Source organism: Salvelinus alpinus, chromosome 20 (genome assembly GCF_045679555.1).
Source record: "Salvelinus alpinus chromosome 20, SLU_Salpinus.1, whole genome shotgun sequence".
NCBI classification, from domain to species: domain Eukaryota; kingdom Metazoa; phylum Chordata; class Actinopteri; order Salmoniformes; family Salmonidae; genus Salvelinus; species Salvelinus alpinus.
In genome coordinates, this window is record NC_092105.1 from 45,688,937 (window position 1) to 45,704,857 (window position 15,921).

At 43.9% G+C, this 15,921-nt stretch overlaps 1 protein-coding gene and 1 long non-coding RNA gene across 3 annotated transcripts in view; both read right to left on the reverse strand.

The window, feature by feature from the left end:
• LOC139546994 (histone deacetylase 4-like) overlaps nt 1-15,921 on the reverse strand; it is a 257,932-nt gene that overhangs the window by 210,843 nt on the left and 31,168 nt on the right. The gene's annotated exons all lie outside the window — the stretch shown is intronic.
• On the reverse strand, nt 5,862-8,935 carry LOC139546996 (uncharacterized). The gene is made up of 3 exons (XR_011669301.1): nt 7,404-8,935; nt 7,195-7,307; nt 5,862-6,770 (listed from the first exon to the last, which is right to left on the reverse strand). It is a non-coding gene; the product is annotated as an uncharacterized lncRNA (long non-coding RNA).

Genomic DNA, 15,921 nt, shown 5'->3' on the forward strand with positions numbered 1-15,921 from the left:
GGTCCAGAGACTAGCCAGCCACTGTAATCCACCGCTGCAGGCATTTGATAGCTCCCAGAGCAAGTCATTATTACAGCTGCTGGTTAAAAAGAAAGAAAGAGAAAGATAGGGAGTTCGAGTGACAGAGAGAGTAACACGTGAAGAGAAATGGAGAAAGGTGATGGAGTATTGGGGGGGGGGGGGATTTAAGGAGCAGAAACCTAATGAGGGTGACCCAGTGAGATAGATGAACTGTTTGTCTCTTGATGACGAAGAGGATAAATATGATTTTGAAAAGACATCAAACTGATGTAAACTCTCTCTCTCTCTGGGCTATTATGAGTAACTACTCTACATCTACACCATGGATGGGCATCTTTGATTGGGGTAGGGATCACAAAAATACAGAACTCATCATGAGGGGCTGCAGGGGCTCGTGGGTCTGCGTAACCACTTCCACCCAGGGGGGTATTTCGACCATGCTGGGCGCTCGAATGACTAACCAATATTTTAAAAATGTAGCTGACACGGGCTAATTGAGTGACTGCTGATGCAGAACCAAATTTTGTAATTGCACCTTGTTTATTATATAATTCTAACTCTCAAAAGTTAATTGAGACCCCAAACTGTTACATTTTTATGTTTTATAAAACAAATTGTATTTGTCCACGGCTCTACAAAAGGGCGACAGCCAGTCGCACATCCCTGATCTACACTACTATATTGTAAGCTACTATCTCAAAATGAATAACAATATACTACAACAATACCCGGTGTACAAAACATTGGGGACGCCTTCCTAATAATGAGTTGCACACCCTTTTGCCCTCAGAACAGCCTCAATTCTTCGGGGCATAGACTACAAGGTGTCGAAAGCGTTCCACAGGGATACTGGTCTATGTTGACTCCAATGCCTCTCACAGTTGTGTCATGTTGGCTGGATGTCCTTTGGGTGGTGGACCATTCTTGATACACACGGGAAACTGTTGAGCGAGAAAAATCCAGCAGCGTTGCGGTTCTTGACACACTCAAACCGGTGCGCCTGGCACCTACCACCATACCCAATTCGAACGCACTGAAATCGTGCATCTTGCCCATTCACACGCAATGGCACACATACACAATCCATGTCTCAATTATCTCAAGGCTTAAAAATCCTTCTTTAACCTGTCATCTCCCCTTCATCTACACTGATTTGAAGTGGATTTAACAGGTGACATCAATAAGGGATCATAGCTTTCATCTGAATTCACATGGTCAGTCTATGTCATTGAAAGAGCAGTTGTCCGTAATGTTTTGTTAATATCATCTGCTTATATCACATAAGGTTGGTGGTGTCATAATTGGGGAGAACGGGCTTGTGGTAATGGCTGGAGCAGAATGGGTGGATAGGTATCAAGTACATCAAACACAAGGTTTCCATGTGTTTGATGCCATTCTATTTGCGCCGTTCCAGACATTATTATGAACCGCCCTCCCCTCAGCAGCCTCCACTGGTGAATACAGTGCATTCTGAAAGTATTCAGACCACTTCCCTTTTTCCACATTTTGTTACGTTACAGCCTTATTCTAAAATAGATGTTTTTCCCCTCATCAAACTACACACAAAACCCCATAATGACAAAGCGAAAACAGGTTTTTAGAAAAGTTTGCTAATTTGTTAAAAAAAGAAAAAACATAACTTATTTACATAATTATTCAGACCCTTTGCTATGAGACTCGAAATTGAGCTCAGGTGCATCCTGTTTCCATTGATCATCTGTGAGATGTTTCTATAACTTGATTGGAGACCACTTGTGGTAAATTCAATTGGTTGGACATGATTTGGAAAGGCACATACCTGTCTATATAAGGTCCAATAGTTGACAGTACATGTTGGAGAAAAAACCAAGCCATGAGGTCGAAGGAATTGTCCGTAGAGCTCAGAGACAGGATTGTGTTGAGGCACAGATCTGGGGAAGTGGCCAAGCCAGAGCCTGGACTTGAACCCGATCGAACATCTCTGGAGAGACCTGAAAATAGCTGTGCAGTGACACTCCCCATCCAACCTGACAGAGCTTAAAAGGATCTGCAGAGAAGAATGGGAGAAACTCCACAAATACAGGTGTGCCAAGCTTGTAGCGTCATACCCAAGAAGACTCTGGGCTGTAATCACTAAAAAAGTGTTTTCGCTTTGTAATTATGGGGTATCGTGTGTAGATTGAATGATTTCATATATTTTAGAATAAGGCTGTAACGTAACAAAATGTGGGAAAAGCAAAGGGGTTTGAATACTTTCTTTGCCAAAACCTTTCCATAGGTAACAATTAGCCTCATCATCTCCATAATAATTTCACACCTACAACCGCCACTGTTTCTTCTCCCATACCCCCTTTTTTGTATTTGACCAAAGCACAACAAAAACGCAAAAAAAAAAGCATTAGAAGCAACACTTGACTTTCTCTTTGGTTTTTGTGAGCAAATGCAATTTGAAAAGAAAAGCCATTTGTAAAACACAATCTAAAGTTCAAGTATCGTCTTAATGTCATAAAGGGAGCTCACGGTGTTGTGACATCACAAAATCATGCTGCTCAAAATGATACCGGTCTTGTGGTAACAGTGATTTCCCCCAAGTTATTAAAACACTGAAGGTAAAGTATCAAAGTCCTACAAGAAAGATGATAAACCAACTGGTAATTAAGTAGAAGCATTCCCTTGTGTTTAATATTGCCGAGTGAGATTACAGGAGGGGGTGTTTGCTATCCGTTGTTCACACTCCTGTTTCCTGTAAGAAGATTAGTCGTCCTTCAAAGTCTCAACCATTTTCTCTCTGATATGGAATAATCTCGGGATAAATCTGCACTTTCCACAAACTTGACATGAATTATTTACAACCATCTGCCACAGAATGAGTCAGAACAGGACTCAAGGGGCTTAATGAACCATCATTCTCTTATCCCCCAAGCTGACTCTTCTACAGTGTACTCTCTCCGAAAGACCTGGACACCCTTTGCTGATGGGGAGCAGGTGGAACATTGAGTTTGATTATTATTTATTTTATTTCAGTGTCATACACCAGTTGGTGCCCAGCCCATATGAGCTTATAACATATGGCATTGGTAGTAGAAGTGGGATCCTACACAAAGGGAAGAGGCAATGTTATTTGGGGTAATAACAGTACAGCTACTTCACAATGTATCCACACCAGCATGCTCATACCTCATCATGAGTAGGGCTGCGAGGGCCTTTAACTAGGGCTGGTTTTGGCCTCTCTTCTTAGCACGGCCCCCTCTCAGTGTTTGTGTTCCAGTCAAGGGAGTCTCCCTTCATGACGATTTATTGACACAAGATCCCTCCAGCTTGGCCTGCCAGCAATTACTCGCGGCGGGGGAGTGGAGAGTAGAGAGAGTAGGGCCCGGCTCAGACATGTGCGTCTGTGCGTGCATGCTGGCTCGACTTGAGTTAGCTTGACCTTGCCAGGGCTGCAACCAGTTACAACACACCAAGCAAAACGTACATGTCACCCAGTCAGGCATAGCCACCCAAGTCTAAAACGGACAAAGGCCCCTCAGTGGAGACTGGTGCAGTTGAAGATGTAGAGAATATGTTGCGATTTCAGACCAACATAGGACTGTATCAGCAGTGGAAAAGGATTAACTCTGAAGAAGTGGACAAGGTTTCCACATTCTCTCGAGCAGACCAGTGCATCATCTTGGCTCCTAGGGGAAACAACCTGTTGACTAAGGAATGGCTGTTCAAATCAAAGACCATCCTGGTAACCTTAGGAATAGTTATGTGACACTTCATCCAATATTCAACAATGTCAGCAAAGACCTGCATTCTAATGGGTCATACAGTGGTCAGAGGTCTGTAGAGAATGGACTGTGTTGTCCAATTCGATCTCATTGCTGTGCTAACCTGTATTGGTCAAAGGTAACATCCACAGCAGTTCAAAGCTGACCCATTGTTGTAGGGAATGGATCACCTGTTCGGTATAAGGTTTTATACCTGATCAGGGTTACGAACGACCAATATTTAGTCGCATTTTGCCACCCTTTGACTTGACTGTGCGAGTTACATTTTTGAATGGTTGCATTAGTGCAAGCTGCACATTCTACATGGTTACCTCACTCAAAATATCCTATTTTTCAGGAGGCTAAGAACATGATTTGGTCAAACAGTTTGCTAAAGTGCATTATAGAGGTCGACCGATTAATCGGCATGGCCAATTAATTAGGGCCAATTTCAAGTTTTCATAACTATCGGTAATCAGCATTTTTGGACGCCGATTACATTGCATTCCATTAGGAAACTGCGTGGCAGGCTGACCACCTGTTACGCGAGTGCAGCAAGGAGCCAAGGTAAGTTGCTAGCTAGCGTTAAACTTATCTTATAAAATACAATCAATCTTCACATAATCACTAGTTAACTACACATGGTTGATGATATTACTAGCTTAACTAGCTTGTCCTACGTTGCATATACTCAATGCGGTGCTTGTTCATTTATCATCGAATCACAGCCTACTTCGCCAAACGGGGGATGATTTAACAAATGCGCATTTGCGAAAAAAGCACAATCGTTGCACGAATGTACCTAACCATAAACATCAATGCCTTTTTTTAAATCAATACACAAAAGTATATATTTTTAAACCTGCATATTTAGTTAAAAGAAATTCATGTTAGCAGGCAATATTAACTAGGGAAATTGTGTCACTTCTCCTGCGTTCATTGCACGCAGAGTCAGGATATATGCAACAGTTTGTGCTGCCTGGCTCAGCTCCGTATTTCACTGAAAGAATAAATGTTTTGTTTTTGAAATTATAGTTTCAGAATTTTAAATTTTTTAAAACTTGTATTTAACTAGGCAGGTCAGTTAAGAACAAATTCTTATTTTCAATGACGGCCTATGAACAGTGGGTTAACTGCCTTGTTCAGAGGCAGAACAGCTTTTTACCTTGTCAGCTCGGGGATTCGATCTTGCAACCTTTTGGTTACTAGTCCAACGCTCTAACCGCTAGGCTACCTGCCACCCCAAAATTTGCCCATAGGCTCGTATTTCTGTGTGTTTATTATAATTAAGTCTATGATTTGATATTTGATAGAGCAGTCTGACTGAGCAGTGGTAGGCAGCAGCAGGCTCGTAAGCATTCATTCAAACTTTACTGCGTTTGCCAGCAGCTCTTAGCAATGCTTGAATCACAGCTCTGTTTATGACTGGATGTAATGTTCAGACATTCACAGAAGTAGCTTCAGCATAACACAATCATCCACACTGGAAAAATGTAGGCTACATTTGTCCTAGCACTAACTGAGGAAAGATTGACTTAACACAAGCGGACATATTTGTATAACTCTCGCTGACAAACTACAATATGAATTAGCTAATAGAAATGACTATTTATAATTAATCAGGGGTGAGCTCACCAGTGATCGAAATAATTGACACTCTCTAGTAATCCGAAGATGGGTAGTTTCAGCTCGCTGCCAAGCTTTTTTTCCCACACAGAAACCAAAGATAAGAGACAAGATGAGTTTGGTCCGTTTATAGTATGCGTGTTCAGGGGTGGGGAGGGTCGTCTACCATCGTTCACATCCCACCATTCATTTCCGGGAAGTCCTCAAAAAAATTGTGAACCCTTACTCACCTCATTTTGTTATAACGTCTTTGGTCCAACAGACGATTACGTGAAACCCAGAATGCATTGTATGTCAACAAACATGGCTACACACAGCTGGAATTAGCTTAGCTCATAATCAGTACAACCTTCAAAAAAGTATTTTACACACATAATATGTGCCCATTACAATCTATGCAAGAATCGGAATGCATGATTTCTCACCCTAATTGAAATCATGTGAATAAAACAGTAGATATATAAATATTTACCACACAAAACATTTTCTGGTAGTGATTTATTGATACAAGTGGCACCACTCTGAGCCATTCAGTGTTGTTGTTTATGTATGTAGCTAGTGAGCTAATCTGTAGCATTAACAATGTCTTTCAAAAGGAGACAAGTCACAAATGTGGAAATTCTGGAGATTTCTTTTTATTCTGACAATGAGTCTGATTATGAAAGTCAGGAATCAGATTCTGACAGTGAGGAGCTGCCCCTCAACCTTGTAGCCATTGAGAACCCTGAATCTTAGGATCCCTTGTCCACTGACGAAGTCCCAGGTCCCTTTGAAAATGCTGGTGGTGATGGAGGCAGACCGACTGTGGATGAAGTACAGGAGTTCTGTGGTAGCTGGAAGGCCGCCAGCCATTTCACCCCTCCTGGCCCTGCTGTTTCACCCCTCCTGGCCCTTTGATGAGTCCCAGTCTGGAGTGCAACGCCCCTTTCCATTTCCAACTCAGGCAGAGTTCTTCAAGTTGTTTCTGACAGAGGAGCTGGTGGGAGACATCATAGAGGAGACCAATCGCTATGCCTTGGAGCTACAGGAGATGAGAGCCAGGAGTGGGGGGTAAACTCGCTAAATGGGTGACAACCACAATTAGTGAAATATATACCTTCCTGGTGACAGTCCTTCTCATGGGGATAGTAAAGAAGAACTCCCTAAGAGAATACTGGAGCACAGATCCTGTTTGCAACTCCCTTCTTTACAACCCTCTTTTCCCAAAACCGCTTTCATGTTCTGCTGCGATGATTGCATTTCATCAACAACGCTACTGCCATCCTAAATGACCCCGTTATACAAAATAAGAAATGTCAACAGCTGGCAGTAAAGTGGCATGACAAACGAGACGTTCATGTCCTCTCCACTGTCCATACAGCAACCGTGTCGGCCACAGGGAAGGTGGACCACCTGGCGGGAGAGAGAAAAATCAAACCAGACAGAGAAACATCAAACCAGACTGCGTGCTTGACTATAACCTCAAAATGGGGGCAGTGGATAAGGCGAACATGATAAACAGCTTTGTGGAATGCACTCAGAAAATGACCAAGTGGTATAAGAAGATATTTTTCCAGGGTAACTTCAAAATACAACAAGCCAATACTTCTCTGACGCAATTAGCATTGTTTTTCAGAGCTAGTAGAATAATGTAACTAGCTACATAAGCACGATTGAATATAACACCATAAAGGTTATGAAATGAGTAACGTTACCTTGGTTACCGCGGTTATAAGGAATACACACAAATATATGATGCTTCATACACACAGTGAGCTATAGTAGAAATGGTATAACATGACATACAGAAACTATTACAACGTAACACGGCACTTACTTCGATTGAAACGCAGTCTGGATTTGAACCTGGGTGTCTGTAGTAACGCCTCTAGCACTGAGACGCTGTGCCTTAGACAGCTACGCCACTTGGGAGTCATAAGGCCTGGGTAGCTTCAAAATACAACATGCCAATACTTAATATTATGCTACAGTAGAAACAACATAACACAACATGCAGAAACTATTATAACGTGATAAGGCACTTACTTTGATAGAAACGCACACATTTCCAAAGTTATTATTGGTAACGAAAACAACTATGACTGCGATGTAGGCAACAGACGGAAAATGTGGACACGTGTATGCAGGACGGGAGAAGAGCAAATGTCTGCAGACTTGAACTGCACAAACAATTGGGAAGTGTTTGGGGAATTTTGTCCGGGTCAGAAATGTCCCAAAAAATGAATTGGTCTGCAAAAGTAAAAATGACTACTTTTATGTGAATGAATGAGGCGGAACACACCTCAATTCAAATTGTTCTTAGAAAATAAATAACGTGTTAGAAAATAATTAGAAAATAACAAGTTGAAAACAGCCTATAAATAAAAACAGGCTGTGTGCCTTGGTTTGAGGGCAGTGCGGATTAAATGTACTGTTGCGTAACAATCACATTCTGGAATGGAGAGAACGTTCTACCATCACGTGCATAAAAAAACTCACACTGGGGCGACCGTTAGAGATATTTGGAACTCACGCATGAAAGTGTTAATACCAAACTTGTTTGCTATCTGTAAATACAAACAAAATTGTTAAATTACGAGCGGAGTTGATTTAGCCAGGGATAAAAGGGGGACCTTCCCACTAGCCATGATTGGCTGCGATAATGAATGGGCTGGACATGCCGAGAGATTAGTTCGGATTGGTCTACCATGTAGCCTGCTTCTGTCTATAACATGAGCTAAGTATCTGTAGGTAATCCTTTCTAACACCGCTTTTTTAAAGATATTGAGAAGAGCTGCAAACGGGTTGGTAATAATCTCCACTTTCTGGAGAACCGAATTCTGGCGTTGTATAAATCAAATCAAATTTTATTGGTCACATAGACATGGTTAGCAGATGTTAACACGAGTGTAGAAAAATGCTTGTGCTTCTACAGTTGAAGTCGGACGTTTACATACACCTTAGACAAATAGATTTAAACTCAGTTTTTCACAATTCCTGACATTTAATCAGAGTAAAATTCCCTGTCTTAGGTCAGTTAGGAGCCTCACATATGAATCCTTAAAGAGATGGGTGGGGATAAGGCTTAAGAGAGTGTGAACGATGCTGAATGGGTTGCACCCCTTCTGAAAAAACCTACACTCGATCCCTCCGATGTCAACAACTACAGACCAGTATCCCTTCTTTCTTTTCTCTCCAAAACTCTTGAACGTGCCGTCCTTGGCCAGCTCTCCTGCTATCTCTCTCAGAATGACCTTCTTGATCCAAATCAGTCAGGTTTCAAGACTAGTCATTCAACTGAGACTGCTCTTCTCTGTGTCACGGAGGTGCTCCGCACTGCTAAAGCTAACTCTCTCTCCTCTGCTCTCATCCTTCTAGACCTATCGGCTGCCTTTGATACTGTGAACCATCAGATCCTCCTCTCCACCCTCTCCGAGCTGGGCATCTCCGGCGCGGCCCACGCTTGGATTGCGTCCTACCTGACAGGTCGCTCCTACCAGGTGGCGTGGCGAGAATCTGTCTCCGCACCACGTGCTCTCACCACTGGTGTCCCCCAGGGCTCTGTTCTAGGCCCTCTCCTATTCTCGCTATACACCAAGTCACTTGGCTCTGTCATATCCTCACATGGCCTCTCCTATCATTGCTATGCAGACGACACACAATTAATCTTCTCCTTTCCCCCCTCTGATAACCAGGTGGCGAATCGCATCTCTGCATGTCTGGCAGACATATCAGTGTGGATGACGGATCACCACCTCAAGCTGAACCTCGGCAAGACGGAGCTGCTCTTCCTCCCGGGGAAGGACTGCCCGTTCCATGATCTCGCCATCACGGTTGACAACTCCATTGTGTCCTCCTCCCAGAGCGCTAAGAACCTTGGCGTGATCCTGGACAACACCCTGTCGTTCTCAACTCACATCAAGGCGGTGACCCGTTCCTGTAGGTTCATGCTCTACAACATTCGCAGAGTACGACCCTGCCTCACACAGGAAGCGGCGCAGGTCCTAATCCAGGCACTTGTCATCTCCCGTCTGGATTACTGCAACTCGCTGTTGGCTGGGCTCCCTGCCTGTGCCATTAAACCCCTACAACTCATCCAGAACGCCGCAGCCCGTCTGGTGTTCAACCTTCCCAAGTTCTCTCACGTCACCCCGCTCCTCCGCTCTCTCCACTGGCTTCCAGTTGAAGCTCGCATCCGCTACAAGACCATGGTGCTTGCCTACGGAGCTGTGAGGGGAACGGCACCTCCGTACCTTCAGGCTCTGATCAGGCCCTACACCCAAACAAGGGCACTGCGTTCATCCACCTCTGGCCTGCTCGCCTCCCTACCTCTGAGGAAGTACAGTTCCCGCTCAGCCCAGTCAAAACTGTTCGCTGCTCTGGCACCCCAATGGTGGAACAAACTCCCTCACGACGCCAGGTCAGCGGAGTCAATCACCACCTTCCGGAGACACCTGAAACCCCACCTCTTTAAGGAATACCTAGGATAGGATAAAGTAATCCTCCTAACCCCCCCCTCCCCCTTAAAAGAGTTAGATGCACTATTGTAAAGTGGTTGTTCCACTGGATATCATAAGGTGAATGCACCAATTTGTAAGTCGCTCTGGATAAGAGCGTCTGCTAAATGACTTAAATGTAATGTAAATGTAGACAAAGAGCTCTCCAGCAGGTGTTCCAAAACAGTCATGGGACATTTTCTCAAAAGTGGGGTAACATATTTATCAACTTTCAAAGCAGAATAACTTTCCCAATGTTCCTCAACTGTAGTGTATGATATAACATTTTCTAGCTCTGAGTCTATTTCAAATTTTGCTACATTGAAACCGAATTGAGCCAGTCAGTCACATATTGAGTTGCACCCTTGCCTTTTGTCCTAAGACCAGCCTCAATTCGTTGGGGTATGGACTCTACAAGGTGTTGAAAGCGTTCCACAGGGATTCTGGCCCATGTTGACTCCAATGCCTCTCACAGTTGTGTCAACTTGGCTGGATGTCCTTTGGGTGGTGGACCATTCTTTTTTTTCTCTTTTTTAAATTTTTTTAGAAATGTATCCCCTTTTCTCCCCAATTTTCGTGTTATCCAATCGCTAGTAATTACTATCTTGTCTCATCGCTACAACTCCCGTACGGGCTCGGGAGAGACGAAGGTCGAAAGCCATGCGTCCTCCAAAGCACAACCCAACCAAGCCGCACTGCTTCTTAACACAGCGCGCCTCCAACCCGGAAGCCAGCCGCACCAATGTGTCGGAGGAAACACCGTGCACCTGGCCCCCTTGGTTAGCGCGCACTGCGCCCGGCCCGCCACAGGAGTCGCTGGAGCGCGATGAGACAAGGATATCCCTACCGGCCAAACCCTCCCTAACCCGGACGACGCTAGGCCAATTGTGCGTCGCCCCACGGACCTCCCAGTCGCGGCCGGCTGCGACAGAGCCTGGGCGCGAACCCAGAGACTCTGGGAGGCCCCCGGTGGACCATTCTTGATACACACGGGAAACTGTTGAGCGTGAAAAACCCAGCAGCGTTGCAGTTCTTGACACACTCAAACCGGTGCACCTGGCACCTACTACCATACCCCGTTCAAAGGCAGTTAAATATTTTATCTTGCCCATTCACCCTCCATTCACCCTCTACAATCCATGTCTCAATTGTCTCAAGGCTTAAAAATCCTTCTTTAACCTGTCTCCTCCCCTTCATCTACACTGATTGAAGTGGATTTAACAAGTGACATCAATAAGGGATCATAGCTTTCACCTGGTCAGTCTATGTCATGGTAAGAGCATGTGTTCATAATGTGTTGTACACTCAGTGTATGTGCGTGCACATAAAGATGTAGGTAAATTCACCTCTATTTTAACAATAAAATTTAACAGCCTAATTGACTACCCAAAATGTATGACAATCACTGGATTAGGGTGCACATCAATTCCTGCTTAAACATGTTAGATGAAACAATTTATTTCTTGAATACCATCTCAGAAGTCTATTACACTTTTCAATAAAGCACGATAAAAAAAAAAAATCCTATTGCGTGACGCCACAAAAAGAAATTGGTGCTACCAAATTATGGCCTGGTGCCACCGACTGAAAAAGTTAGTGGGACCAGTGCCACCAGGGAAAAATGTTAGACTGGAGCCCTGCTGTCTCAGTTTTGTAAATGTTACAACTGGAATTAATTTAATAAATTAAATGCCATTGAAAAAACTATGACACTGCTAGTTAGAAAAGCTTTTGGTTAATTATCCCTGGGAGCGCATTCCTGCAGCATGCCAGTGTGATGACGCAACGGTGAAAAGAAGCAGAAAATGACATACAAGCCATAAGATTGCCGACATTCAAAATCCAATCCGGCCAGACAAATTCTTTGAAGACTTTTTATATCTTCAGGGAAAAGCAACTTAACGGGTCCTCAGCCAAAGCTGTCTGTCTTCAGACAGTGAAGCAAAATAAACACCAGGGGGGAAAAAATATCAGAACTATGAAACCTACCGTGGCCTCCTTCCACAAACTATTTACATAACCAAACTTACAATGGGAAGGAAAAAAAGTTTGGATCCACTCGACCAGGGAGAGAGAGAGAGAATGTAATAGATAACTGCAGCCAGTATTCATGGGCATTTGGAGGTGTTGTATGGGACTGCTGTGTCCAGGCTGACGCATAATCCAAGAATAATCCGTAGCCCGAGCAAGGTCACGCCAGCGTCCCAGAATGCCATGGCCTGCGCTGTGCCAACAGCACGGCCATAATCAAGCAGTGCCTGTGACCTTAGCGTGTTGAACATATGGGGCGAGACACAATTGGCCTTTCATGGGGAACGCAGCAGGACGCTCGTAAACAACTTTGATTAGTGTATTTAAGAGAGATACGGGTAATTACAGTTTTGTGATGAAACCAGCATTATGGAAAAATGATGTTTTTTTGAATGAAATAAACCCATTAATTTATCATCCAGTTTAAAAATATATACATTTGCCAAGGGTGTTGCAAAGATATAGTAATTCAAACTGGTGATCCTCGGTATTGGATTGGCCGTCAACACATTGTCCGCAACAGTGACATGACTGAGCAGTAAAAACTTTTGACATTTGCGTAAGGATGGCTCAACTCTTGGGCTGTGTTTTGTTGGCACGTCTCAACCAAAGCTCATGCTGTTGTTGAATGAGTGAGTTCAACATCCTACAGTGGGTGTGGTTGGAGCTATTGGCTATTACAATTCTAGCATAAGAACACTGGAAATAAGAGAGAGAGGGTATGATGAATACCTAAAGCTCGCCACAACCAGACAAAATCACTTTTAATTTGTCCTCTACGAGTCCCGTTAGGACATCGGAACATCTTTCTTACAGAAATGTGGTATAAAAAACCTTAGGCAATTGAAAACACACTGAACTCAATAACTAATCCTGCAATGAAGTCTCTTTGGTTAGGACACTGTACCGACAACTTCTTCAAACAAAAATCTCATAAAACAATGCTATACAAAAGCAAAAAATGAAAGCAAAAAGTGACACTGGAGAACATTCACTTGAGGGCATAACCATCTTGGGCTGCAGGTCCCTGTATGACTTCAACAAATGATTCAGTCTATGTGATGCAGCTTAGTAGAGGCTGCCTTCTAGGAAGAATGGGAAAGATGATGGTGCAAGTCTAATGCTGTATCACGCTATAGCCTTGGTATTGTGAGCCTTGGTATTTGGGGCTATATGCAAAGCCACATTGGTTCAATTCCTTGTCTCTCCTACCAAAATGCTAAATCCAGAGTCCACTATTCTGAGGGCTCAGACAGATGTTTCAACCTGTAAGGGATTCATTGTTTGTAGTTAGACAGGTGCTCAGGGGGAAAGTACTAGGATAGACCAAATAACATTACTATGAAATCCAACATTTATTTTTGATACTGTCGCAAAGCTAACTAAAAAGCAGCATTCCCCAAGTGAGGATAGCTTTCAATTCAGCAGTAATAAATTCATGAACTTCTTTGAGGAAAAGATCATGATCATTAGAAAGCAAATTACGGACTCCTCTTTAAATCTGCGTATTCCTCAAAAGCTCAGCTGTCCTGAGTCTGCACAACTCTGCCAGGACCTAGGATCAAGAGAGACACTCAAGTGTTTTAGTACTATATCTCTTGACACAATGATGAAAATAATCATGGCCTCTAAACCTTCAAGCTGCATACTGGACCCTATTCCAACTAAACTACTGAAAGAGCTGCTTCCTGTGCTCGGCCCTCCTATGTTGAACATAATAAACGGCTCTCTATCCACCGGATGTGTACCAAACTCACTAAAAGTGGCAGTAATAAAGCCTCTCTTGAAAAAGCCAAACCTTGACCCAGAAAATATAAAAAACTATCGGCCTATATCGAATCTTCCATTCCTCTCAAAAGTTTTAGAAAAATCTGTTGCGCAGCAACTCACTGCCTTCCTGAAGACAAACAATGTATACAAAATGCTTCAGTCTGGTTTTAGACCACATCATAGCACTGAGACTGCACTTGTGAAGGTGGTAAATGACCTTTTAATGGCGTCAGACCGAGGCTCTGCATCTGTCCTCGTGCTCCTAGACCTTAGTGCTGCCTTTGATACCATCGATCACCACATTCTTTGGAGAGATTGGAAACCCAAATTGGTCTACACGGACAAGTTCTGGCCTGGTTTAGATCTTATCTGTCAGAAAGATATCAGTTTGTCTCTGTGAATGGTTTGTCCTCTGACAAATCAACTGTACATTTCGGTGTTCCTCAAGGTTCCCGTTTTGGGGCCACTATTGTTTTCACTATATATTTTACCTCTTGGGGATGTCATTCGAAAACATAATGTTAACTTTCACTGCTATGCGGATGACACACAGCTGTACATTTCAATGAAACGTGGTGAAGCCCCAAAATTGCCCTCGCTAGAAGCCTGTGTTTCAAACATAAGGAAGTGGATGGCTGCAAACTTTCTACTTTTAAACTCGGACAAAACAGAGATGCTTGTTCTAGGTCCCAAGAAACAAAGAGATCTTCTGTTGAATCTGACAATTAATCTTGATGGTTGTAAAGTCGTCTCAAATAAAACTGTGAAGGACCTCGGCGTTACTCTGGACCCTGATCTCTCTTTTGACGAACATATCAAGACTGTTTCAAGGACAGCTTTTTTAATCTACGTAACGTTGCAAAAATCTGAAACTTTCTGTCCAGAAATGATGCAGAAAAATTTATCCATGCTTTTGTTACTTCTAGGTTAGACTACCGCAATGCTCTACTTTCCGGCTACCCGGATAAATCACTAAATAAACTTCAGTTAGTGCTAAATACGGCTGCTAGAATCCTGACTAGAACCAAAAAAGTTGATCATATTACTCCAGTGCTAGCCTCCCTACACTGGCTTCCTGTTAAGGCAAGGGCTGATTTCAAGGTTTTACTGCTAACCTACAAAGCATTACATGGGCTTGCTCCTACCTATCTTTCCGATTTGGTCCTGCCGTACATATCTACACGTACGCTACGGTCACAAGACGCAGGCCTCCTAATTGTCCCTAGAATTTCTAAGCAAACAGTTGGAGGCAGGGCGTTCGCCTATAGAGTTCCATTTTTATGGAATGGTCTGCCTACCCATGTGAGAGACGCAGACTCGGTCTCAACCTTTAAGTCTTTACTGAAGACTCATCTCTTCAGTGGGTCATATGATTGAGTGTAGTCTGGCCCAGGAGTGTGAAGGTGAACGGAAAGGCTCTGGAGCAACGAACCGCCCTTGCTGTCTCAGCCTGGCCGGTTCCCCTCTCTCCACTGGGATTCTCTGCCTCTAACCCTATTACAGGGGCTGAGTCACTGGCTTACTGGTGCTCTTTCATGCCGTCCCTAGGAGGGGTGCGTCACTGATGTGATCTTCCTGTCTGGGTTGGCGCCCCCCCTTGGGTTGTGCCGTGGTGGTGATCTTTGTGGGCTATACTCGCCCTTGTCTCAGGATGGTAAGTTGGTGGTTGAAGATATCCCTCTAGTGGTGTGGGGGCTGTGCTTTGGCAAAGTGGGTGGGGTTATATCCTTCCTGTTTGGCCCTGTCCGGGGGTATCATCGGATGGGGCCACATTGTCTCCTGACTCCTCCTGTCTCAGCCTCCAGTATTTATGCTGCAGTAGTTGATGTGTCGGGGGGCTAGGGTCAGTTTGTTATATCTGGAGTACTTCTCCTGTCTTATCCGGTGTCCTGTGTGAATTTAAGTATGCTCTCTCTAATTCTCTCTTTCTCTCTTTCTTTCTCTCTCTCGGAGGACCTGAGCCCTAGGACCATGACTCAGGACTACCTGCCATGATGACTCCTTGCTGTCCCTAGTCCACCTGGCCGTGCTGCTGCTCCAGTTTCAACTGTTCTGCCTGCGGCTATGGAACCCTGACCTGTTCACCGGACGTGCTACCTGTCCCAGACATGATCGGCTATGAAAAGCCAACTGACATTTACTCCTGAGGTGCTGACTTGCTGCACCCTCGACAACTACTGTGATTATTATTATTTGACCATGCTGGTCATTTATGAACATTTGAACATCTTGGCCATGTTCTGTTATAATCTCCACCGGGCACAGCC